A 24,024-nucleotide genomic window follows, 5' to 3' on the forward strand; every position below is an offset into this window, starting at 1 on the left:
TTGAATTGTTAATATTAGGATATTTTAAATTAAGTGTGTTACAATGCATTCAATGAAAGGATACTTGGATGTTAAACATGATGATTCATCTACATGTTAATTTACCATGCAGTGTTTCCTGATTCTCCCTCTGTCTTTCCTAGTGCTCTTTGTCTCTTACCCTCCCCTCCAGTCCCCTTAGCATAATTAATTTCTAAAATTCTGCCACTGGTGTGAACAGGTGGTAGGGACAGGGCAGAGGTAGTGGGAGAAGGAGAGACAGAATCTTATGCAGGCTCTACATCCAGCACAGAGCCTGACCTGGGGCTAGACCTCATGATCCTGGGATCATGACCTGAGCCAAAATCGAGAGTCAGATGTTTAACAGACTGAGCCATCCAGGCTTCCGACTGCCCCCCGCCCCCCCCCCCCCCCGCCCCCGCTTCTGGCTCTTTTTAAATCTCAATTTGTTTCTCGTGGTGGTCCTCTATATACACAGAATTTTAGCTCTTGCCTGTAGACCATACAAAGGGGTAGGTCATGGCATAGTTAATAAGGGAGTAAAGACCTTGAATTACAAATCCAGGTAGGATTTGGACAAGTAAAAAGTAGACAAGACAAGTAGAACAAGTAGAAAGGACAAGTAGAAAGAAAACTATCCTAAGCATAAGAGAAAGTAAAAGAATAGTGGGAAGGATCAGGGCTATGTGAAGGAGAGGTGTTATCACCCTTAAGTATCAGGGTGAAATATGAAACTAGGTGGGACTTTATTCTGCAAAGACTATAAAACTTAGTTTTAAAGATAATTGAGGCTCACAGATGAGTTTTCTCTATGGGGAACAAGATGAGAGAGTTATATTTAGAGAAGATTGCTATGACAACACAAGGAAACTTTGGTTGGGGAGACACAGGAAATGCAAGTGGATAAAAGAGCAGAGTGATATAAGTGAGAAGTAGTGAGAGTTTGGTAAATATATAACAGTAGATGTGGAAAATGGAACACACACTTTAGCTCAGTAATTGGCAAAGTATGGTCCCTTGGACCAAATCTGCCTGTTTCCTGATTTTGTAATAAAGTTTTATTGGAACACAGCCACATTCATTCATTTATATATTGTTTGTGGCTACTTTTGTGTGATAGTCGCAGGGTTGAGCGTTGTGACAGAGACTGTATGGCCACAAAGAGCAAAGTATGTACTATTTGGTACTTTATCAAAAAATGTTTGCCAGCACTTCTTTTAATTCAGAGCTGCTAGCAAAGACCCACCCTAGAGTTTGACAAAACATAGAGGATGGCACAGAGGCAGAGTCAAAAACAAGAGTGAAGTTTCATTTCTTTCTTTCTTGATAGTCACACACAGAGAAAGAGAGAGGCAGAGACACAGGCAGAGGGAGAAGCAGGCTCCATACACCGGGAGCCTGACGTGGGATTCGATCCCGGGTCTCCAGGATCGTGCCCTGGGCCAAAGGCAGGCGCTAAACCGCTGCACCGCCCAGGGATCCCCAAAGTTTCATTTCTATATGAAGTTCTATATGACTGGAAGGATGGTGGCATCAAAGGACATCATGAAGTTGGGAAGAGAAAGACTTTGAAGAAAAAGGAGATGTATACATCTTTGGCTAAAAGTTCCCAGAAAATAGTGGAGAATTAAAAATCTTACTATCTCATCTCCAAGTATAAGTGATTGTTTCAAATATTTTAAGCATCAACGAGAGTGCTAGTGTTCAATAAGGGTCCAACTAGGGATCTTTTCTAGGTGGTCTAAACATCTCCAAGGCTGTCCTGATTACCTTCCATGCTTCAATGACAACTTTCTCCTAAAGTTTGGTTCTCCATTTGCTACTTGACCCTTGAAGTAATTTTTAACAAGAAGATTTTAGACCGTATTGTCAGAATGGATTATTGCAGATTATTCTCTTCATTCATAAAGGTTTTCAGAAATACTATCAATCTATTAGCATCGTGCTCAGAAGTTTTCATCAGAGAATAGCTTTTTCAGCTCAATAATATTACCTCCATATTTGTATTGGAGATAATGTCAAAACCACAGAGGAAAATTTAATTTATTTCCCTGATAATCTTAGCTTTAAAAATGCTTAATAAAAGCTGATAGCTACATGAAACTTAAATTCATTATCCTATTGAATAATGAGTTATTAATCGTATTTTAAATATATATAAACCTCAGTAATGTGACCATATTTTATAAGCTGTTTTGAATGAAGATGGAAGTGACATAAGCAGATAATTAAGTGAGCATGTGTGAGATGTAGTCTCTCCACAAACGTCTTTTATTTTTCGCACCTGAATATTCAAGGATATTTATTTCTATGCGAAATCGTTAATATTGGTGTATCTTGTTCTGTACAGTTTTACCCAGAAGTTGCTTTAATCCCAAATATATGCATAGTGTTCTTTAACACGTTAGACAATAAAAGAAGAGGAAGAAGGAGGTGGTGGCGGGGATGGAAGGAGAAAGAAGAGAGAAATAGTCCACAGGTAGGGTGAGGACTCAACTCTGTCCCCGCATTTCTGGGTAGCTTTCTACATCAGTCTCCCAGCCCCTTGAAGGGGAGAGAGTCAGCGCTGCTCCCCCTCCCCCACCACCTCCAGACTTCTATGTTCTTGCTCTGCACTAGCAGCCTCCATTATAGGGTAGGCCAACACCCACGTTCAGCTCCTGGAGCTTTAGCCAGAGGCTGTGACCTTTTGCTTCTCAGTTCTCAGGCAGCTCTAGAATCACATGCTTTTACTCCTTGATCACCTGGTACAGCTCTGAGTTGTCAGAGGCCAGGAATGAGACCCAGCTCAGAGCTTCCTCCTGGAATAAAGCTGGGGAAATGACATTTGCCTGTCATGAAGGAGAGGGAGTGGCCTCCAGCTAGACACCAAGCACAGAGACATCCTAGGCACCCACCCTTCTCTAGCCCTAGCATCTCACAGGGGCCCACTGCCAGGGCCCAACAGAGCCACTAGGCTCATGACACTGTTGTTATTGAGGAAGGAAGACAGGCTCAAGTCTGAGCTGGGGAGCTGAGGCTGATCTCACTCCAGGAAAGGGACAGAGCTGCCCTCAGGAGCCACTGTATGCCTCCAGGAGACCAGGCAAAGTGAGGTGACACCTTTATTCTTGGAGCTCAGTGTGTGGCCCATAGGAGGGGCTCAGAAATTTTTTAATGAAGATGCAAAGCTCAAATGAAATACCATCTGTACCTGCAAAGCTTAAAGACAGAATGAAAAGTAAATGAGAACTGGGGTCTTCTGCGTGAATATTTTTTGATTTAAGTTACATTTGAATGTACTATGTTTCTTTCAAATAAAAGCTGTAGATACTTCACATTAAAGAAAAGGAAGAGGGAGGAGGAAGAGGAAAGACAGAGTGTGTGTGTGTGTGTGTGTGTGTGTGTGTGTGCATGGTAGCAATAGAAAGGGAAAAAGAAAACAAATACAAACAAAAATAATGGGGAGGCTTACCGTCTTCATGGTAGATTTCTTTTCTAGTAGGAAAAGAGTTGAGCTAGTAGGTATGAGTTGTTTCCTAGCTCTTATGGAAGAAGGGAACTGCTACAACTATAGCTCCAGAACACTACACTGAGTTGGGATGATTTGGTGACTTTCTGAATTTGCATTTGTAGCCCTCTGTTATCACAAACATATTCCTGTGTATTTGGGCATTATTTAAACTAAAAAAAAAAAAAAAATCAGCTCTACCCAGCAGGTAAAACATCTCTGACAGATAATGCTAAATTAAATAAACAGTGTCTAATGAGATCTGTTATTACCTGCTCTTTGGTCATGCTTGGGCATGCAGTCGGCAGGCTTTTGTTTCTAAGTGCTATCATAAATCTTTCAGCCTATTTTGCTCCTTAAAATTCTAACTAATATCTCTCCTCTGATATGGAAATCTGTATCCTCAATTAAATCTTTAAATCTCATTTAAATCCCCAGTGTTACAGTCTTTTGTCTTCATTAAATCTTATCTTTGAAAAGATAAGAAATTTTGCATTACGACAGATCATTTTTTTAAAGGAGAAAATCCACTTGCTTGAAAATAAGAGAGTATTAAGAATAGAGTTTTGCCAGAGGGATAAATACTTGAATCTGGTCAATCCTTCCATTTTCATTGACTTTTTTTTTTTTTTAAGATTTTATTTATTTACTCATGAGAGATACAGAGAGAGAGAGAGAGAGGCAGAGACACAGGCAGAGGGAGAAGCATGCTCCATGCAGGGAGCCCGATGTGGGACTCGATCCCGGGTCCCCAGGATCACACCCTGGGCTGCAGGTGGTGCTAACCCGCTCAGCCATCAGGGTTGCCCTTCATTGACTTTTAGTAACATCATTCTCATCAGTATGACCCTCAGGAGTCTCTGTCCAGAGCTTTTTGCACTCAACTGTGTCCTGGGTGAAGAAAGAGAAGATAAGATTCCAACACATGGCAAAGAGTCTAAATTAGTCCTCCTTGATTGGACATCACTTGTGAAGATGTGACCTCACAAGTAGTTATTTCTGTAATATGAAAGGCTCTTCAAAGAAAAAAGATAGATAAATTGATAGATAATAGCTTGCCTCCATGAATATATTGAATCAACTCTTGCCTCTGCGCATATCTCACACCCTGTTTCATAATGAACTTATTACATTTCATTTCCTAGTTAGCTCTCTAGGGAGATAGGAGGTCTATGAGAAGAGCATAGAGCCCAACAGAACTGAGGTTGAATCCTGGCTTTGATATTTATTAGATAGGTGATACCTGAGCTTAGGTGCCCATAAGAATTTCAAACTTTTGATATTCAAATCTGAACTGAGATCTGTTTTTCCTTAGGATCTATTCCTTCCTTTCTATTTCTTATCTCCAGCAGCTCCTGACTCAAATCAGAACCCTCTAAATCATGATAGGCTTTCTGTTTCTTAGTCTACCATGATTTTTCCACAAATGTAACCTATCAACTTTCCAAGTGGCTGTGCTTTTCCACTACTAATGTCTTCGTTTCAACCCCGTTCAATGCTCTGTAGACTCCCTTCTCACTGGCTGGTCTCTGTGATTCCAGCTTAACCATTCATCTGTCCTTTGTAACCTGGCTCTTGTGACCTCTCTAAATACCAATCTGACCATGCTATGCTCCTCAGTAAACCCCTCAATGCCACCTTGCTGCATATAAGACCAATGCCAAATTCTCAGAATGGCCCTCATGTCTCTCTGATGTGGCTCTGGCTTGCCCTCAGCCCTGCACCGTGGGTTCCAGCCACTTGTGTTTTCTGAAAGGGTTGAGATGTTTTATGCTTGAACCTTTGTCACACTTCCTCCTTTACTGAGAGTCTCCTCTGCAATCCTTTGGAAAGAAACAAGATGCCCACAAACAAAAATGAAGCAAACAGCAACACAATTTTGACTATTAAGATTTACTCTGGAGTCTTCGGTAAGATTTTCTTATCGTGTCTGCACTAATGCTCTCTTCACTGTGTGTATATGTATATGAATGTGTGTGTGTGTGTGTGTGTGTGTGTGTGTGGTTAAGAAACAATTACTGTAGAAAGCAGTGGTCTCCCACTTTTTCCTGAAATCCTTATTCTTGGGCTTAAAATGACATTTATTTTTAATTATCTTGCTCTTGTCTTTTTGGTGCCTAAACTTGCCTCTTACATACTGTTCAGTCCTGGATTTCCCTTTATGCCTTGATCCTATCTCATGGACTCTGTAATATAGCTACCACCGTTTTAGCTCTGAAAGCAGTCACCCTAATAAATGCCTTTTCTCCATAGGAAAAAAAAAATACATCAGCTCTTTTATTTAAGCCTATAGCCCACATTTACTCCTTAATTACATTTAGTTGGGTGTGATATAACAACATTTAAACTCTTGAACCTTACAGTTTCTGTACTCTAACAGCACACCTCACCACTCATAACTATCTTTTACTGGGGAAAATAAGCACTGTACACTTGTCTCGTATAAACATTTTGCAAAACAAACTCCTTTATGAATTGTGGTCATTATTTGACAAGGTCTAGCACCACAGGGTAATTTCTGTATCCTATCTTATTCCAGACATGGACATTACACTTGTGATCATGTGTCACCTCTGTGAGAAAGATGCTGCTGACTAACAACATCACTGTGTTTTGAGTAGGTTAGACTTGGGAGGAGATGAGTTATACCAACTACGCGTACTTGCTTATAATGTAATGATGATCAAGTATACACTAATTGAGTGGGATGAAGGTGGTGGACTATGATCCCTGAACCTGAATCCAGCTGCTTTGAAGGGGATGCAGTTGGGACAGTTACCGAAAGAGGGCTCTTACCTAAAAATTAAAACCCACTCCTAGCCTAACTGATACATGACCACGAAACTCTTAGTGTGCTGGGGTATAATATTGATTCTCTTATCACTAGTCATTTTTGACCTTGGACAAAAAGGGGAGAGGTGGTAGCCATCATGGTGCAGAAGAGGAGGCTGTCGGTGGTATGGAATAGGATCAAGAGTTGTTTGGATCACTTCCTGTTGGATATGAGTGGGAAACATCTCTGCAGATACTACTCCTCTCTTCCCTACATGTTCTCCTGGTGGGTTTCATAAACTGTGTCATAGACCAGAGATTATTTGATGGTAAAACTTAAAGCAGCGATCCTGGCAGGCTTTTAAAAGCATGGTGTTGTACAATGCTGTTTTACGGAATCAATATCTCCAGACACATCAGGTAAGCTGTTACTGCTTACAGACTTCCAAGAGCTTTTGAATGATTTACATAGAATTCACATGCAAGAGGAAAGCACGAATCTGGAACAAAAAATCTTCTCGTCACTATTAGGTCAACAATGTAATATTGTCTCTCTGGCGTCGTTACACTTTTCATACACCTGAAGCTGCGTCACGGAGGCTCAACAAACTATGAAGGAGCCTTCACTACACCTGGATGTATTGGTTCATTTTTCTTCTTGAGAGTCACAAATGACAAATTAGCCTTAGGACAAGAACTTGAGTATACTGTTATCATTGTCATCATCACGATTAGAAATAACAATGACAAGAACAGTCACAAGGACTAAGTGTTATGCACTGAGCTGAATATGCAGCTATCGCGGGCTCTCGAATATAATTGAAATATGTCACCAGATCTCCTACAATGACATATGTGACAGCAGCTTTCCTTTTGGCTTGGTGGAGTCAAGTTTGTGCTGAAGTCCTCCATCGTCTTTTGTGAAAAAGAATGAGGTGTACCATCATGAAGATGGCTGCTCTCCTTGAGAGCGACTCCACTGGCTAGAGTATGTGACATCATGTTTCCCTGATGTCACCCTGCATTCCTTTGAGCATCACCGGCTTATACTTACAAAAGAGCCTGGAGTTCCGAGCTATGTTAAGAAATGAAACCCCATGTCTGGTCTTAAGCAGAGAGCTCTCTCTACGTGGCTCCTGCCCTCTGCCCAGCCTGTGAAGCATTCCATCTGCCTATGTCTGTGAGGAGGCACACAGCCTCTGGGGCTGAACCAGTGGGGTCAAATAATGTTCTCACCATTTAGTGTAATTAACTCCAACCACCCGTCTGTTGCAAGCCCCAGTGCAGCCAACACAAGCAAGAGTAGGCCAAGAAGAAATTTCTCCTCATTATTAAAGCTAAATCTAAGCACTTGTCTGTCTGTAAAAACAGAGCAAAGGGAGGAAAACTGAAACCAGTGCACGGGGTCTGAGGTTTCAATAAATGTCAGGGAGCGTCAAGTCTGTTTAGATTGCAAATTATTGCTGGCTGACGGTCTTACCATTTTACAACTAGAGATTGCTGTCATGGGGGTGACGTGGTGGAGGGGAGCCTCTCACATCACAGCCAGAGGGGAACAGAAGTTACCAAATACTATAACAATCATAAAACATTACAAGAGGGACTTTAGCATTTGCTAAATTTAGTCTTTCCTTAATGCACATCTCAAGAAACAACAGCGCGTAACACTTCACTCTTCCTATTGGGTTTGATGAAGTGTTGGATTTGCCAAAGATTGAGACCTCATTTCACTGGTTTAACCAATCTAAACTCCCCTTCATACCTCTCCTCTGCTCTGACACTTTGGACATCTGAGAGTGATAAAGACGCCTAAATGTTTCAAGGTGAATTAATACCTTACTACATATCCTGAAGAAACACACATCAATAATTTGAGTGGTGGTTAAGACTGTTTTTCAGATGGATTAAATGAGTGGGCAATTACTGATTAAAATAAATGCAAGGCATGAGCATTCCAGCCCTGTACATGGACGAACACTGGTCAGTGGCTTCCCATTGGTGGAAAGGCTTTTCTCATTGTGAAACATATCCATGCTTCTTGATATTTCTGTAGAAGTTTACTAATATTTTTTATTCATTTTTCTTCTGACCAGCACTCAGTGAAGGTCTACTATGTGCCAAGTACTGAGTTAGAGACACTGAAAACCAAGAAAGTGATGGTCCCTCTTCTCCCTGAACTCAGAGTCAAGTGTGCTTATTTTAACCAAGATTCTTTTGGTTTTGAATAACTGAAAATCCCTCAAGTTAACTTAAGGCTAAAGGGAGAAAATTGTTCTAAGGTACAGTGGGATCTAGAGATCCCAGAGAAGAAATATATCAGGACCACATAAAAGCTTGGAAGCCTGCACTAAGGAGCTGTTAGAAATAAGATGACTTTCTCCAAATATCTAGTTGCGCCATCTCTACTTTCTCTTGTAGGTGGGCTTTATTCTTCTCCTTCTCAGTTTCCTAGTATTCATCTTTCTTTTTTAAACTCTGGATATAATTAAATAAGGGCTTTTCATGCAAGCTTCCCATTTCAGTTAACTAGTTTTTGTCAATCCCAACTCAGAATTTATGGAAGAGAGAATTAGATTTGTCCTATTTGGGTCAGGTATCTACACTTGGCAGTTAATCTCAAGCCTAAGATTCAAGGTCTAAAATAGGTGGCTTAAATTTTAGGCATATGAGGTAAGCTGAATCTACTGATAGAGTTGGTTGATCTGATTTCTATATTGATACATTCAAAGTGCCTTAAGAAAGAGGTTACACAGGGATCCCTGGGTGGCGCAGTGGTTTGGCGCCTGCCTTTGGCCCAGGGCGCGGTCCTGGAGACCCGGGATCGAATCCCACGTCGGGCTCTCGGTGCATGGAGCCTGTTTCTCCCTCTGCCTATGTCCCTGCTTCTCTCTCTCTCTGTGACTGTCATAAATAAATAAAAATGTTTAAAAAAAAAAAAAAGAAAGAGGTTACACATAAGGGATGTCATAGAACTGTTTTGTGAGATTTAAAAAAATATATTATTTATTTATTTATTCATGAGAGACAGAGAGAGAGAGAGAGAGAAAGAGACAGAGACATAGGCAGAGGGAGAAGCAGGCTCCCTACAGGGAGCCTGATGTGGGACTCGATCCCGGGACCCTGGGATCATGATCTGAGCCAAAGGCAGATGCTCAACCACTGATCCACCCAGGTGCCCTGTTCTGAGAGCTTTTAAGGAAGACAGTCAGTGACCTAGTCAATGTCTGAAAAACAAGTCTAAGAAAGGAAAAATAATTATGGTCTCTGTCTCACTGTCCCATGAACTGTGATGCTATCTCTTGAGAGTAGCATGACTATTTTTCATAGTCTATTATTTTTCAGAAGGATCTAGGTTATGCCAGGAGTAGCCAGAAATCACCTGCCATAGCATTGCAGCCCACTTTACAGGTGGCCTTGAAATGGAGTAGAGGAGGGAATTCCTGCCAGTGAAATTATGAGCCTTCTATCTTCCTGTCCACAGTGTCTGGGAGGCTTGTTGATCTGAACTCAAAATCTCCTCCATTTCCTGGGGAACAGCCAACAGTATGACTAAATGACAAGTACCAGACTGCCTTAGTTGGGAATCCCCAGAAGCAGAACTTAAGTCAAGGATTTGAGTGAAAGTATTTTATTTGAGGGACAACAGAAAATACCCATAGGAGATTGAAGAAGATAGACAAAGAAGGGAACGCCAGCCAAGAAAGAGTGTGTTACCAAGCCAGTTACAACTGTGGATAAATGGAGATTAACTCACAGAGAGGAATTAGGGATCAGTGGAGAGCAGATGACTTAGAGTCATCCTATAAGAGTGAGGTCATACTCCACTCAATTTTGTTTTTAAACACTCTGACAACTCCAGTTTGCCCTGCTGGCAGTGAGGCACCCTCCAGAAGTGACAGAGAGCCTTTGGACAGAGAAGCGCAGGTGCTGGCAGGTGCACGGAAGTGGAAAGTGTGAGATGTTGGTGGGCACCGGGACAGTCTACCACAGGCTGACCCTTGCACCAGTCTTGTCACTGGTGTGCCACATCAGCTTCATCCTGTCTTGTGTCAATGCTTCAAGGTGGTGGCCAGGTGCGATTTATTAAATAATTAAATACATTACTTCAAGCAGGAGGGGTGGCAGGATAAGCCACAGTCAGCTCCGGTTGGTCTCAAGGCTGCACTTGACATTCATTTTCTTCCTTCTCTCCCACACATTTCATATATTCCTCATTGTGGCCCTACATTTCCACTGGAAATGTACTGAGACTCAGTAGAACCTCAGAACTTCTTCCCTAAATAGCAGAACCCTGGGTTACCAGGATCCTACCAGGCTGCCATTGTCACACACTTAGTCTCATCCCTAGGTATAGAAGCACAAGGAAGCATTCAGTTCCCTGGGGTAATTCCACACGTTATTCTTGATTCCGTCCTATGACATTAGTTCTTTGTGATAATTAGAGTCAATTACTCCTACCAGTTGGGCAGCAAAACATACTCCAGCTGCAAGAGAAAGGCCCATAGGCAGAATGAAAAAAAAAAAAGAAAGAAAGAAAAGAATGAAAGCAGGATTTGGTTGTTGGAAGCTGATAGTGTGCATTGAAATAATAAGGACCTTGGGATGTGAGCAGAACGTGGACGGATCTGCTACACAGGCATAGAGGAACACTGTGATATTTTGCTAAATGGACAAATCTGTGGACTTTAGAGATGATTCATGACAGGGAGTTTTGGGAAAAGTGTCTGTAGGTGGGCTTACAGTTAAACTGAATATGGATACTCACCAGAAGATCTCAGTAAAGGGACTCTTATTTAAACACAGTGCTTGACTCATGCTTCTATGGAAAAAGAGCTCAGGAAGGGGCAACATTGTTAGCTGAAGTGATTGGCTGGCTGTCAAGGGAGAATGTCTGGGACAAATGTAGATGGCACTTGGAAGTCTGGGCCGAGTCCTTGCACCACTGAGGGAGGCCAGAAAGTATCAGAATTAAGAGCACTGGCTCAGGCACAAGGCTTTTCATGCCCAAGTCCTATTCTTGTGCAAGTCAGGACAAGCTAGGCCATGCTGCAGGTATGAACCCCACAATTCCAGCCTCTGAAGCAATATATTTCTCAATATGTCACAATCCATGCAGGTCGTTAGAGCTTTAATTATGATATTATTATTATTATTATTATTATTATTATTATTAGAGCAGCTCTCCCTTACCTTCACCTTACTTTCATTTCCACCCATCAAAATTCTACTTAACATCCAAATTTCTAATGAAATTTTATTCTTCCGTGGAACATTCCGCTCTCCCCCACTCCATTACAAGAAGCAATCCCTCTTGTCTCTTGACTCCGTGAATTTTATTTTGTATGTAATACCTATTAAGTTCTTTGATAATGGATTTTTCCTCCACTCCCTCTGTGTAAGGGTAGGGATGTAGCTTAGACATCATTTTATCAGTCAGAGAAAAAACACATAAGAGATACCAAGCATTTGTCATATAATGAGTACAGTTTTAATGGCAAGTGTACATAACTTTTGCTTAAAGACTCCTTACTTTCTGTCCATCGAAAGATGAATGGATAAAGAAGCTGTGGTCTATGTATACAATGGAATATTCCTCAGCCATTAGAAACGACAAATACCCACCATTTGCTTCGACGTGGATGGAACTGGAGGGTATTATGCTGAGTGAAGTAAGTCAATCGGAGAAGGACAAACATTATATGGTCTCATTCATTTGGGGAATATTAAAAAATAGTGAAGGGGAATAAAGGGGAAAGGAGAGAAAACGAGTGGGAAATATCAGAAAGGGAGACAGAACATGAGAGACTCCTAACTCTGGGAAACAAACTAGGGGTGGTGGAAGGGGAGAAGGGCCGGGGGTGGGGGTGACTGGGTGACGGGCACTGAGGGGGGCACTTGATGGGATGAGCACTGGGTGTTATTCTATATGTTGGCAAATTGAATACCAATACAAAATAAATTTATTAATTAAAAAAAAGAATCCTTGGGATCCCTGGGTGGCGCAGCGGTTTGGCGCCTGCCTTTGGCCCAGGGTGTGATCCTGGAGACCTGGGATCGAATCCCACATCAGGCTCCCATTGCATGGAGCCTGCTTCTCCCTCTGCCTGTGTCTCTGCCTCTCTCTCTCTCTGTGAGACTATCATAAATAAATAAAAATTAAAAAAAATAAAAATAAATAAAAAAAAAGAATCCTTACTTTTACTGTCTTGAGTAGGTAAATTTTATTCTGCAATAAGCTATATAAATCTTACACTAAACGTAGTGGTAAGGCATAAGGAACACCTGTGTGGATATGTGTGCGTAGAAGGCACTGGCACTTATTCAGAGTAGAGTTGGCACCTATCTATCAACATAAGGGAATATTTCCGTCTCTGCTACCTCATTTGCCAGCAATGCTATGTGTCAGAGCATGTGTTAATCCATATGACTTGTCCTCTGAACCGATATATCTGCTTTTTATACCTATCAGAATTTTTTAAAAGGCGCATTTTAATTTTCTATTCTTGTTTCTCATGGTACTATTTTTCGTTCTGGAATGTGATGCATGTGTGCATTTCAGGAATATTCCGCTACCTCTTGCAGTGTGAATGCTTGACAACGATAGCCCATGATTAAAGACAGAACCAACACAGAGTTAGCAGGGTGAACATTTCTGCAGAACCCAAGGGAAGGTTGTGATCTGGGATGTTTGAATGTTCTAGTTGTATTTCTTGTCGTGTTGTTTTGAAAGGGATTGAAATATTTCATTGCTGTCCTCGTGGCCTTCAAGTTCAGAACTGGTTTTATCTCTATAGTCATCTCAGCTTCATTCAGCTGCTACATAGATAAAGCAGTCCCGAGTTTTATTCAAGAACTCATACAAAATATTCCTGAAAATGAGTTTTAATTCTCATCTTCCTCCTCTTCCTCGTCCTGGTTAATCTGGAGGTAACACAGCTCGTGACTCTCTTTGCTGTTAGCAACTGTGCATAACCGATCGTGTAGATTATTCTTCAGATATTTTTTGGTGAGGAATTTCAAAGACCTTCTGGGGGAAAAAGATCAACTCAGAAGTTACAGTAATCTTACTTTGGCTCCTTTCACTGGTTTCAACCCTTCCACCGAGATGTCCAGCTTTGCCTTTCACTTGGATTCTCTCTTGAAGAAACTGCGCTAAATTGGCAGCATCCATGATACCATCTTCTACAGAGTGGGTGCTGTCAAGGGTAAACTTCAGAACATTCCTTTTTTTTTTTTTTGCTTCCCCTTTCCCTCATGGATGCCATCGGAGGCAGAAAGGGCATTCACTGCAGTTTTATAATTTGTTGGAGGAGTCCACATTGCTTTGGCACAAAAGGAATATAGGAGCACAAGAAAATCAACACAGCACACACAAGTCCATGGATTTTGGGTTTGCTGTCGTCCAGGAGCGGGCTTGCAGGACGTGTACGTACTTAAACACAGCATTTTGTTTGAAAGCGTATTCAGTTCTGTTATTCCATCCTATAGTGTGTCAAATTTTTTGGAAGCAAAACCCCTAATGCTCTCCTACCTTCTTAACATGCTCTTTCCTTTATAAACAAAAAAGACAAGGGGGAAGGTATATGTTGGAGTGGAACTATGTCTATCTGTTCTAACACGCGCGTAAAGTAGTAAATTTTAAAGCTATAACTAAGAATTTCACACCAGTAATCTCCCAAGAAGGCCCCTCTGTTTTCCCCTATGGCAAAGAAAAGCAGCCAAGTTTCTCATGTTCAGTATCTTGAAATGGGCTCAGTTTTGATCCAATGGTATGTAACTCTAATGCTTGTGGAATATTGCTTAACTTGCCAAGCGATCAAGCATAGTGAGTTGCTTGTAGAGCATGGGGCAGACCTTTCTGGAGGCCTTATGTCAGGAGGGTGACTATTCAATCTTTTCATGGACTTGTCTTTCTCTTGTAACCTCTTGCACCTGGATGTCTGAATGTCCACCAGCTAATACATTTCTTCTTTTTCCTGATTGGAAACATGACTACACAGATCTTTTTTTTTCCCCCAAACAAGGGAATTTAAAGGTTTTAGCAGAATAAAATCTCTCTGATCCCATTTTGTTTGAGGTAGTTCCATAAGGAGAAGGGCAACAGAGAGAAGAAATGAAACCAGGAAGAAAAGGAGGAGAAACTAACATTTGTTGAGCAGCTACTATGTCACACACTGTGACAAGCACTTTATATGTCATATCTTTATACTTACAAATGCTCCATGAAGTTTCTGTTAATGTTGTAGATGAGCAAGCCAAACTCAGAAAAGTTAGGCAAATGGGTCAAACAGCAAATTGGAATCCAACAATTATTTAATTGCCTCTCACCCTCTGCCACCCCACTGTATGAGTCTTATGATATGTTTCAAACACCAGATTTTATCAGCACAAAAATATCCAGCTGACATACAAAATAACTAGACACAATGATTAGCATAATGAAGAAAAGTAGCTTGTGGTTTGAATCCTTTACTCCTCCACCAGAGGAGGTCTTTTTTACACTCAGCTCTTTTACATATGCACATTCAGGGCTTGGCTGGACATTCCAGGGTTATCTCCCCACTGCTGACTGGTAACCTTCTTTCCTATAACATCTCCCCAATGGCAGTTCTACTGCCAAAGCCAATCCATCAAGTTTTCAAGGGTTGCCAAGGCTTCTCATTCATTCAACAGTCTTTCAACAAGTTTTTATTGAGTTCTTTATCAAGCAGAGTCCTGGTGCAAAAGAGATCATTGCAGATGGTACAAATGAAGAGGTTTTAATGAAGGGTCAACTTAATGGTATGTGGGCAGGGTTACAAGTAGAAATCTAGAGAGGATGCAGAACCCAGAGATTAGGAGCAGCAGGTGGTCATTACAGCCCCACAGTGGAAGAAAGTAGGAAAGATGGCTTTTACCTGAGGAACAGAGTACTGGCAGGTGCTCTCTAGTTGTAGAGAGACGCAGCTCCTGCTGGAGATGAAGGACTGAGGCAGTGATGGGGCAGGAAGGAATACCACAGCCCCTGTCTCCTCCCTTACTCCACCATCATCACAGTGCCTCTCATTGGCGGAAGCACCCAGGACTTTATCACAGTACAAAGGGCTGAAAATGGATCTAGGGTGAGTTGGGGATGAAGAATCACTTGTCCAAGTGCCCTTGGGTGTCTGGCTCTGACTTAACCACTAGGGATGGAGCAGTGAGCACATCAGAGAAGGTTCTGCACTCATGCGGCTGTGCTCTAATGCAGGATGGAGACAAAATAGGAAAAAAAAAAAAAGACGGATGCAGGGGAGAGCCTTAGTATGTCCCCTAGTGATAAGCACCAAAGAGAAAATAAGGAAGCCAGCAAAGGGGGCTTGAAATGTGTGGAGGGTAGGGTTTTAGATATGGGTGGCCAGAATTTCCCCCTTTTCACCCCGAAAAGATGACATTATCATAGAGACCTAATACAAAGAATGATGGCATGATCGGTGCAGGGAAAGGAGCATCACAGGCAGTGGGAAGAGCAAGTGCAGAGTCCCTGGGGAAGGCAGGAGCCTGGCCTGGTACCATGCAGCTGCAGACAACTGAGTGAGGAAAGAGGCATGCGAGATGAAGTCAGAGCTTGACTCAGAAGGTCTCCTTGACTCATGGCTTCACTCTGCATCTACTGGCTTCACAGTCGTGTTTCGTCTAGGACCAGACGCTATACAGAGGAGGAGGTAAAATGCTGATAGCAGAGAAAAAGAAGCCGAGAGATGCAAGGTGATTCATCCAAACCCATCTGGTACAGGCCAGTTCTCTTGTGCTAGGCCAATTAATAGCACACCCTCTGTTTATATATTGGTTTTTGTTGAGTATGATGCATATTCCTGTCATAATTAACTTTGGCCAGGATGTTAGGACATGATAGACCATAGCGACCAATGCAGGAGGTGCACTTTAGAAGGGAATGTGGCATTATTTAAGTTTTTCCAGGAGAAGCCATGAAATTGGACTTGACTTCGCTTATCCTGTACCCTGAGCCTTTTAGGTCTTCTCTACCCTCTAAAATAAAATTTAATGGCACATTATAAATATACTAAATGTATGTATGAGCTCCTCATGACTAGCCCCCATCACCTCTCACTTAGATATATGTGTATGTGCTCTATATGCATATGTGTACATATATACATGTTTGTATGTATATATGTGTATATCTGTATCTGTATATGTCTATATATGTGTACACCTGTATACATGTGTATATCTGTATGTAGTAGATATCGATTACATATAGAGATGTCTTAAGCTTTAGCTATATAAATGTCCTTCCCAACCTTTTTTTTCCTGACAAATTTCTGTTTGGCCATCAAGATTTCACAGCTCAGGTGTCACTTCCTCTGTGAAACTTTCCCATATAAATCCAGGAATCTTGGCCAGATTCTTCATGATCTCATGGCACTCAGTTCAGACACATGTTAGAGAACTGTTGATGCTGATTTACAAGTCAGTGATCTCAACTAGATTGTGAGCTTCTTATGGCCAAAGATGCCTTATACCCTTTTGTGTTCCTGTCTCGACAGGGGTATGATACATTAAAGTTGCTTAGAGCAGACTGTTTTTAAAGACAGATGATAGATAGATAGATAGATAGATAGATAGATAGATAGATAGATAGGTAGAAGATAGATAAAATGAGCAAGCCTTATTTAAGAAATATATATACAACGTATATACATTATATATCTATATAACATATATACATTACATACATTATCTATCTATATAAATATCTATATGTTAAATACATAGGGCTTATGTTAAACTTGAGTTGGCAGGACTGGTATCCTCAACAGTTCACTATTAAGAGGATATGCCAATTAGATCGTGGATCATGCTATGAAATTGGTTCTAGTTTCAATTTACTAAAAATTACAGAAAACAGATACCTTGAACATAGATAATTTGTTGTTGCCCATGAAGCAATCACAGAATACTCCAGCTTCCCTCAAATCCACTGGCCTTGCTGAACCTGTCATCTTGGAGGTCTTTGTGATTTTATCTTATCTCTATTTGAGAGCCATAAAGATGAGTAACTAAAATGTGGTTAATAAACCCCAGCTGGGCATTTTCTAGGTGAATAAACACACCATTTTTTCTACTGTTTTTTCATGTGGAAATGATGAATAGGACTCACAACTCTTGTTTTCATTATAAGTAGAAAAGTAGAAATAATATCAAGTTATGATACTTGAGGTTGTTATAAAGTACTTTAGAGACACCCTTAAAGTTTCAAATAATTATAGCTCCAGTAAAATTTTTATGGCTGCCTGTGGATTTTCATGATCAAAGACAAAGTAAACAGAGAACACTTTTAGGCTGAAAGATATTCAGGCCCTTATGATTTTTTTGGTTGGCCCTCCCTCTATTCTTAAAAGAGTGATTAATAGTTTCACAGTGTAAAAGCACCCATATTTGAGATTAGGTAATTGAATGAAATTGATTCCCGAATTTAATCTTCATGCACCCCTGGCATGCTGCATAATATATTTTATTGGTGATTAAAAATACAATGAGCTCGATATAAGGGAAGGTCTTCAAAAACTTCTAGTTACCCATTTCATTCCAATCTATTCCATATATTTCAGCTCTGTGTTTTTTCTTTTGCTTAAAAATATGTTATTAGTACAAGTAGTGGAATTTGAAAAGAGCCATAGACCGTATTTAGGACAGTTAATATTAATATCCTGATTTTAATAATTGTACTGTAGCAATATAATAGAGCGTCCTTGGTTTTAGGAAATAAAAGTGTATATGAGTCAACAGGCAACATATCTTTTTCAAAAAAATATTTGTGTATGTGCATGTACATATGACATGTGTACATCCATATACACATATATACATGCCCATGTTTATACATATATCCACACACATATATGTGAATAGATAAGTGCACATGTTTATGCATGCATACGTATATGGGCAGATGAAACCCATATATATTGAATATAGATACATGAAAAATATTTTTATGCATATATAGACAGTATATGAATGTATATACATATGCATATTTTACCCATTTGTTTTATCAGTAAAACATGTTTTACATTTTTTGTTTTACGTAAGAATGTTTACATATAGGAAATCTAAGTGAGTAATGTACAAGAATCCTTTGCACTGTTTTGAAACCTTTTGATATGTCTGAAATCACTTCAAAATAAAAAAAAAAATCAGGGTATTTTAAAGCATGCTGAAAGTGCTTCATTCTACCAAGTGTTCTAGAATCAGATGGAAGATCGAATCCACATATGAGATTTAGCTTTGTGCGAAGGAAAATTGTGTTTTTGAGACTCCAGTTGCATTTCTAGTTCCAGTCAGAAATTCTACGAAAGGCGTGTAAGGAAGAAGAGTGAAAGAAGCTTATGCAACCCAAAGTAGGAAAAAATATGCATATATTATATACACATAATTCTGATCTAGAATGGGTCCACTCATATTTTCTAGTTGAGATAAAATTCACATAACCATTTTAAAGTGTATAATGCAATGGTGATTGAAATGGTGTACATTTGCAATGTTGCATGACCACTGCACATATCAAGTTAGAAAATATTTTTATCACCTCCCAACACCCCCACCAAACAAACAAGCAAACAAAACAATCACAAAGAAACCAAACAAACCCATTCCCTGTTAAACAGTAACTTCTCAGTCCCTGGCTATCACCAATCTGCTTTCTGTTTCTATGCATTCATCCGTTCTGGATATTTCGCATAAATGGTCTCAAACACTTTGTGGCCTTTTCATCTGGCTTCTTACACTTAGTATAATGTGTTTGAAGTTCATCCATGTTATAACATGTATCAGTACTCTGTTCCTTTCTACGACTGGGTAATATTCTATTAATACCACATTTGGTTTATTCACTTATCCATTGAGGGGGTGTCTGGATTGTTTATACCTTTGGTTATTGTGAATTGTGCTGTTATGAACATTCGTGTACAAGTATGTGTTTGAGAGCAAATTTTCGCCTCTTTGGTGTATATACCTAGGAATGAAGTTGCTGGGTCATATGGAAATTCTTTGTGTAACTTTTTGAGGAACTGTCAGATGATTTTCCCACTAATATTTGATGTTAAGGGAAGACACATGAACTCATGATGCAGATAATCTCTGAATTTAAGCAAGTGTTTGTACATCCAATAGTTGTGTAAGGGCATGTCTCATACAAACACCATGAGCAGGACCTGGACATTTCACTTTAACCTGTACTAAGCCCTCAAAGAATTCTTATTTTGGTATCAGGAAATTTAGGGCAAAACGAGAAATTTCTAAAGAGAGGTAGAGATAAGGGAACATGGAATCGAATCGCTGTTTTGAAAGGACACAGTAAAGAAGAACAAAGAAAATGAGTGATCAATCCGGAGTAGAGTATGAGGGTTCTATACGTGATCTACGGTGTTTTCCAAATTTGCAAACCTGTTTGCCTTCTGACTCATTTTAAGAGCTGCACAGGGAATCAATAGAAGCATCTTATAAAAAAGATTTAATTATACTTTTTATAGAAATATAATTAACATACAGTGTTATATTAATTTTAGATATATAATGTAATGAGTCACAAATTCTGTATATTACTCAGTGTTCATCATGGTAAGTGTACTCTTAACTCCCTTTGCCTATTTCACCCATCCAGTCACCTACCTCCCTTCTGGCAACCACTGGTTTGTTCTCTGTATTTAAGTCTTTTTTTTTTTTTTAAAGATTTTATTTATTTATTCATGAGAGACAGAGAGAGAGGCAGAGACACAGGCAGAGGGAGAAGCAGGGTCCATGCAGGGAGCCCGACGTGGAACTCGATCCAGGGTCTCCAGGATCACGCCCTGGGCCGAAGGCAGGCGCCAAACCACTGAGCCACCTGGGCTGCCCTCTGTATTTAAGTCTTTTTGTTTGTCTCTTTGTTCTGTTTTTAAGTTCCACATATGAGTGCAATCACATGGTACTTATCTTTCTTTGTCTGATTTATCTCATTTAACATTTTACCCTTTAGGTTCCTTCTTATTTTTGCAAATGGCATGATCTCATTCTTTTTATGGCTGAGTACAATTCTACTGTGTATATATACACCACATTTTCTTTATTCACTCATTTATTGACAGACACTTGGATTGCTCCCTTATCTTGTCTATTGTAAATAATGCTGCTGTAAAACCCATACAGGTACATATAACTTTTCAAATTAGTGTTTTTGTTTTCTTTGGATAAGTACTCAGTAGTAGAACTACTGGATCATATGGTAATTCTATTTTTATTATTATTTTTTCCCCAAAGGTGGCACACAAATGGCCAACAGACATGTGAAAAGATGTTTAACATCACTCATCATCAGGGAAATGCAAATCAAAAGCACGATGAGATATCACTTCAAACCTGTAAGAATGGTTAGAATAAAAAAAAAAAAAACAAGAAGTAACAAGTGTTGGTGAGGATGTGGAGAAATAGGAACCCTCGTGCTCCATTAGTGGGAATGCAAATTGGTGCAGCCACTATGGAAAACAGTACAGAGGTCCCTCAAAACATACATCTTAATCACACTTCACATATTTCTCAGTTTGGTCTATTTTCTGTTGCTTTTAGAGTGGCCCCAAGTGATATTTGGCTCCTCTTTCAAAGTTGCCCCCCCAATCCATCACACCTTCTCCTGACCTCTAATAAAACACAAAATAAATATTTTCTCCCTAAGGAGATACAAAAGCATGTCCTACATGTTTGAGCAACAGTCTTCTTAATCTTCATTTTAGTCTCTTGCTGGTTGCACTGATCTCTCAGACTTCTTCTTCCAGTCGTAGAATTCATCCCTGAGCCTTGTCTCTGTGTACTCACACTACCTAGAAGTCCCCAAGTTTCAACTTAAAATGCATTCCACACTCAGACAACTCCCAAGTTTTTGTCTCAAGCTAGGACTGCCCCCTCTAAATCCCAGAGTTATCCACCTGCACAGGAGACTCTTCTACTTGGATGTCCAACTGACACTTAAAACTTAATGTATCTAATGCTTTCCCAGACCTGCTTCTGCCTCTGTCTTCCCTGTTGGTGGACACTCACCCGTTAGAGTCTAAGCCAAGTATTATGTCTTCTTACTCCCCACATTTAATCTGCTTGCAAATCCTTTTGGCTTTATCTTCCAAATGTATTCAGATTCCAACACTTCTCGCTATCTTTGTTCAAGTCACCGTCATTTCTCACCCAGATTAGCTCAATACCCCTCTAGCAGGTCACCCTGCTTGGTTATGTTTTCATGTTTCTGATCACCTATAATTTTATCAATTGGGCAGCCCGGGTGGCTCAGCAGTTTAGTGCTACCTTCAGCCCAGGGTGTGATCCTGGAGACCCAGGATCGAGTCCCACGTTGGGCTCCCTGCATGGAGCCTGCTTCTCCCTCTGCCTGTGTTTCTGCCTCTCTCTTTCTCTCTCTCTCTTTCTTTCTCTCTCTCTGTGTGTCTCCAATGAATAAATAAATCTTAAAAAAAAATCTTATCAATGAAGTCTTCCCAAACAAGTCTATTTAAAATAGCATCCCAGCATTCCCTAATCCCATTCCCTGTTCTATAAACTTTACACATTTAGACAAACATAGCAGCATACTTCTTTGGATATCTCAGCTCTCCCTACTTAGAGTGTGAGCTTCAAAAAAGCAGAGATTTTTGTCTGTTTGTTCATTCATTCTTTCTTCTTCTTTTTTTTTACTTTTCTTTTTTTTATAAATTTATTTTTTATTGGTGTTCAATTTGCCAACATACAGAATAACACCCAGTGTTCATCCCATCAAGTGCCCACCTCAGTGCCCATCACCCAGTCACCCCACCCCCTGCCCACCTCCCCTTCCATCACCCCTAGTTCATTTCCCAGAGTTAGAAGTCTTTCATGTTCTGTCTCCCTTTCTATCTAGAGCTGAGATTATTGCCCAATACATTATAAAGGATTATTTAAAGTATTTTTAGAGATATAAATGAATGAAAATGTCTAGGATACTTGCAAACTCTTCTTTGTGAAAAATAATATTCATCTGAAATTAAATTGATATAGTTAAGTAATCAGTCATGTTTCATGTATTTAAAAATATTTTAGAGTCAGAAGATCCTCAAAAAACAGGAAATCCTTGTATATGAAAATTTTCAGGGCCAACAGATACCTCCTGAAGAGGCTTAATTAAAGGGTGCCTATTCAAGTTGATCTGTGGCCCTCAGCAGTACAATTTAAACACACTTGTAAACCTCTAGTGAAATATCCCTGGACTCGGTATCTGTAGTCTGGGAATATCATTGTGTCTTTGTGACACACCAGTGGTGTGACAATTGGGCAAGTTGCTTGGTCCACTTTGAGCTTAAGCTGTAAATTGGTGATGGTAGTAATAATAAGGAGCTCAAGTGATATCCGTGAGTATCAGCTGAGATTTCAGGTATATTTTGTAAAATCTTAATCATGTTACGAGTATAAGAAACTTGGAAAAATGTTACAGCTATAAGGAGGAGGACTCTGTTCTCAGGGTAAGAAAAAACAAAATTATTAAGTTCAATTCCATAATTCTCTTACCACAGAATTTTTCCTTACTGTCAGATTTATTCAAAACTTGATTGAAGGAATTGTTCTTGCCTGTTTGAGGGAATCCTTGGCAGCCTGAAAATAATGTGAGGACATTCAGATCCCAAGCTTTATTCCAATTCTCTAAATGGGCTTGGCTTTTCAGCTATGAGTCATATGAAGGCTGTTCTCCTCTTCTTCGGGCCAGGCTTATTCTTCCACTGTTTTTAAAAATTAATCTGGCAAATGCCCAACAGGTGGCTAAAGCAAAACACATATATGGTGGAATGAAGTTTCCAGGATACTGGTATTGATCTAGGCCTCAGATCTGCTTTGGGACATTAGTGTGAATATCCACACTGACCGGGTGCTTCGCTGTCATCATTGTCACCATCCCCTATCCATCACTGGTTATCATCTTAGTGCCAAGAATTTGAGTCAGTAGTCAATGCACCCTATTGCTTTTATACTGTGTCAAAGCTCTGTAAGGTTAGCATTATTACCCTCATTTTATACAGGAAGAGATTGGAACTTAGGAGGGTAACATTATTTTTCAATAAGGAGTTAACAGAATCAGATGATAGATTCAAATCTGACTTCAAAGCTCATGGCTTTTGTTATCACACAAGTCTCTTATTTTTATATATTTATTTTTCACAAGTCTCTTCTAATAACCAAACTCCTTCTCCATTTTGTAAGCTCACATTGATACTAGAATTCTCCTGAGGGCAGAGCGTCTCAACAAAGGGATTTGGGGGGTGGATCCGTGGGTGGCTCAGTGGTTTAGCGCTGCCTTCAGCCCAGGCCATGATCCTGGGGACCCGGGATCGAGTCCCACGTCCCACATCAGGCTCTGCATGGAGCCTGCTTCTCCCTCTGCCTGTGTCTCTGCCTCTCTCTCTCTCTCTATCTCTCATGAATAAATAGGTAAAATCTTAAAAAAAAAAGTAATTATAAAAAAAAGATGGGGGATGAGAGCAAAGGAAAAAAAAGATAGAAACTAACAAATCTTAATATGAAGATTAAGACTTGGAAGAAGAGGTATTTCTTACATTCTTATCACAAAATTTTCTTTGGACATTGGCATACTCTTGCCTGGTCTTGCCTAATTTTGTTAAGGCTTTGGCAGATAAGTATGATCATTGCCCTAGCCTCCTGGGGTTAGAGTTTAGTTGGAGTATTGCTTCTGAATTCTTGTTACTATTGACTCTTAATGTGTCTACCTAATG

The 24,024-nt window shown here is 40.1% G+C and overlaps 1 long non-coding RNA gene across 2 annotated transcripts in view; it reads left to right on the forward strand.

The window, feature by feature from the left end:
- LOC112673007 (uncharacterized) overlaps window positions 1–24,024 on the forward strand; it is a 342,731-nt gene that overhangs the window by 93,089 nt on the left and 225,618 nt on the right. The window lies entirely within an intron of this gene.

This window comes from Canis lupus, chromosome 9 (assembly GCF_003254725.2).
Source record: "Canis lupus dingo isolate Sandy chromosome 9, ASM325472v2, whole genome shotgun sequence".
Taxonomy (NCBI): Eukaryota; Metazoa; Chordata; class Mammalia; order Carnivora; family Canidae; genus Canis; species Canis lupus.